Genomic DNA, 4,144 nt, shown 5'->3' with positions numbered 1-4,144 from the left:
ATTTTCAGGAAAGGAAAAGGCCTTGGTGAGGGATGTAGAACAGCAAGGTAGCACCCTCTTTTACTATGATTGTATTTACTTTTTGACACTGATTCGGAATGGTTGAATTTGTATAACAATTTGCGGAGATGTTAGGTGCATCTATGCAATGTAAGATATTGCTTGAATTCACAGAACCCCTATCCCTTGAGAAAGTTTATTGTTTAGAATTCTCCAATAAAGACATCACAGTTGAGGATGGGGGTATTTGTATGTTCACAGTAACGTCATCGAATAGCTGCCTTTACTCTAAGATACATAATTTGAAACTATTATTTTTATTTTTTAAATTAGCCATTATTTCGTTTAAGAAATACATCAGAAATCTTAGGGAGCAGGCTTAAGCTGCCTGTAGATTCTAATTCTGTTATGACTATTTGGAGTGTCCGTAGGGGATTCCCCAGGCTCTGTAACAATGAGGGTCATAGGGACAATGAGTGGACGTGTTGAAGATGCTGCTATGGACAGAATTGTGTCCCCCAAAATTCATATGCTGTAGCCCTAGCCCTGGTGTGATGCTGCTTTTTGGAGGTGGGGCCTTTGGAGGGTAATTATGGTTTCATGAAGTCATGAAGGTGAAGCCCAGGTCCGATGGGATTAGTGCCCTAATAAGAACAGACGCCAGTGGGCTTTCTGTCATTCTGTCTCTCTCTGCCATGTGAGAACACGGAGAGAATGCAGCCATCTACCAATCAAGAAGAGAGCCTCACCAGAAGGCAATCCTGCTGACACCTTGATCTTGGACTTACACCTGCCAGAACTGTGAGAAAATAGATTTCTATTGTTTAAGGTATTTTTGTTTTGGCAGACTAAGACAAATGCCTTGGCTTGTAAGACATACCCCCAAAGCTGTCTGAGTAGGTGGTAGAACATGTGCTTCTTTAAGCATGGCCTTTGGACAACTTGCATAAGGAACACCTGGGAAGCCTGTTAAAATTCAGATTCCTGGGCCAAAATAGACCTACTGAACCCTAATCACTGGAGATGGGGCCCCAGAGCTGACACGGCAGGGTCTTTTCGTTTTCCTGGTAAGCTATACTGTAAGCAGCACAAAGGCAGAGATAATTTCTGTTTCATTCAATACTGGGATGGCAGCACCTAGCAGGAGGCAGGTTATATGCTAGATGCCTCATAGGTGACTTGCTGAAGTGGGAACAAATGTCCCATTTAAATTCTATAGATTATGACAAGAATGCAGGCAAAACAAATGTATTCTGAGGAGACCAGCAAGGCAAAAGATTTTAGGAGCCCACTTAAACCATTAAAGAGGATTGATTTGACATAGGGTAAAAACCTAGTTAAAGTCATCAAAGGCAAATTTTTTGCGACTGTTAGTTTGTGTTACATAATCCACCTACTGCTGTAGGTTGGGAGTAAATGAATCACACATGTTTGAATTTATTTTCTTTTATTTTTTTGAGACTGAGTCTCACTCTTGTGCCTAGGCTGGAGAGCAGTGGCACAATCTCAGCTCACTGCAGCCTCAATCTCCTTGGGCTCAAGTAATCCTCCCACCTCAGACTCCCTAGTAGCTGGGACTACAGGCACATGCCACCATGCCTTGCTTTTTTTTTTTTTTTTTTTTTTGTAGAGACAAGATTTCACCACGTTGGCCAGGTTGGTCTCAAACTCTTGGGTTTAAGCAATCTGCCAGCCTCAGCCCCCTAGAGTGCTGGAACTGCAGTCATCAGCAATAATGCCTGGCCTGAATTTATTTTCAATACCCATGTTAGACACAGCTTTTCACAAAGTTCTGAGTACCTCCAGTAGAGAGTACTTCTAGATCTACTATATATTTTTTATCAATACGTGTAGTCATACCATTAGTGCAGTGGGCAAACACTATACTGAGAATAAAAAATGCTAGACTTTGTGCTCACTTCAGCAGCACGTATACTAAAATTGGAATGATACAGAGAAGATTAGCATGGCTCCTGTGCAAGGATGACATGCAAATTCATGAAGCATTCCATATTTTTAAGAAAGCTAAGAATGTTGAAAAAGGGTTAGACAAATTGCTAACTGGGATAACCAGTGTAGGGAAGAACATAAATGACCTGATGGAGCTGAAAAACACAGCACAAGAACTTCGTGAAGCATACACAAGCTTCAATAGCCGATTTGATCAAGTGGAAGAAAGGATATCAGTGATTGAAGGTCACATTAATGAAATAAAGCAAGAAGAGAAGATTAGAGAAAAAAGAGTGAAAAGAAATGACCAAAGCCTCCAGGAAATATAGGACTATGTAAAAAGATCAAATCCATGTTTGACTGGTGTACCTGAAAGTGACGAGGAGAATGGAACCAAGCTGGAAAACACTCTTCAGGATATTATCCAGGAGGACTTCCCCAACCTAGCAAGGCAGGCCAACATTCAATTCAAGAAATACAGAGAACACCACAAAGATATTCCTCAAGGAGAGCAACCCCAAGACACATAAACATCAGATTCACCAAGGTTGACATGAAGGAAAAAATGTTAAGGGCAGCCAGAGAGAAAGGTCCGGTTACCCACAAAGGGAAGCCCATCAAACTAACAGTGGATCTCTCAGCAGAAACCCCACAAGCCAGAAGAGAGTGGGGGCCAATATTCAACATTCTTAAAGAAAATAATTTTCAACCCAGAATCTCATATCCAGCCAAACTAAGCTTCATAAGTGAGGATAAATAAAATTATTTACAGACAAGCAAATGCTGAGAGATTTTGTCACCACCAGGCTGCCTTACAAGAGCTCCTGAAGGAAGCACTAAACATGGAAAGGAACAACTAGTAGGAGCCACTGCAAAAACATGCAAAATTGTAAAGACCATTGACACTGTGATGAAGAAACTGCATCAACTAATGGGCAAGATAATCAGCTAGCATCATTATGACAGGATCAGATTCACACATAACAATATTAACCTTAAATGTAAACAGGCTAAATGCCCCAATTAAAAGACACAGACTGGCAAATTGATAAAGAGTCAAGACCCATTGGTGTGCTGTATTCAGGAGAATGAATTCATTCAATTCTTGAATTGAATGTTGGCCTGCCTTGCTAGGTTGGGAAAGTTCTCCTGGATAATATACTTAAGAGTGTTTTCTAACTTGGTTCCATTTCACGTGCAAAGACACACATAGGCTCAAAATAAAGGGAAGGAAGAAGATCTACCAAGCAAATGGAAAGCAAAAAAAAACAGAGACTGCCATCCCAGTCTCTGATAAAACAGACTTAAAGCTAACAAAGATCAAAAGAGACAAAGAAGGGCATTACATAGTGGTAAACGGATCAATGCAACAAGAAGAGCTAACTGTCCTAAATATATATGCATTCAATACAGGAGCACCCAGATTCATAAAGCAAGTTCTTAGAGACATACAAAGAGACTTAGACTCCCACACAATAATAGTAAGAGACTTTAATGCCCCACTGTCAATATTAGACAGATCAATGAGACAGAAAATTAACAAGGATATCCAGGACTTGAACTCAGCTCTGCACCAAGCAGACCTAATAGACATCTACAGAACTCTCCACCTCAAATTAATGGAATATACATTCTTAGCACCACATCACACTTATTCTAAAATTGACCACATAATTGGAAGTAAAACACTCCTCAGAAAATGTAAGAGAAATTACAACAAACTGTCTCTCAGTCCACAGTGCAATCAAATTAGCACTCTGGATTAAGAAACTCACTCAAAACTGCACAACTACATAGAAACTGAACAACCTGCTCCTGAATGACTACTGAGTAAATAACAAAATTAAGGCAGAAGTAAAGATGTTCTTTGAAACCAATGAGAACAAAGACAACGTACCAGAATCTCTGGGACACATTTAAAGCAGTGTTTAGAGGGAAATTTATAGCATTAAATGCCCACAAGAGAAAGCAGGGAAGATCTAAAATTGATACCCTAATATCACAATTAAAAGAACTAGAGAAGCAAGAGCAAACAAATTCAAATGCTAGCAGAAGAAAAGAAATAACTAAGATCGGAGCAGAACTGAAGGAGATAGAGACACAAAAAACCCATCAAAAAATCAGTGAATCCAAGGGGCTGGTTTTTTGAAAAGATCAACAAAATAGATAGACTACTAGCCAGACTAATAAGAAA

General features: G+C 39.7%; 1 non-coding gene across 1 annotated transcript; it reads left to right on the top strand.

Annotated features, from left to right (window-relative positions):
- Positions 1-1,911: 1,911 nt before the first annotated feature.
- On the top strand, positions 1,912-2,018 carry LOC129039664 (U6 spliceosomal RNA). The gene has a single exon (XR_008503387.1). It is a non-coding gene; the product is annotated as a U6 spliceosomal RNA (small nuclear RNA).
- The last annotated feature ends 2,126 nt before the right edge of the window (positions 2,019-4,144 follow it).

This window comes from Pongo pygmaeus, chromosome 5, assembly GCF_028885625.2.
Source record: "Pongo pygmaeus isolate AG05252 chromosome 5, NHGRI_mPonPyg2-v2.0_pri, whole genome shotgun sequence".
Lineage (NCBI taxonomy): Eukaryota > Metazoa > Chordata > Mammalia > Primates > Hominidae > Pongo > Pongo pygmaeus.
The sequence above is the reverse complement of the archived record's forward strand: the minus strand, read 5'-3'. Positions and strand labels throughout refer to the sequence as shown.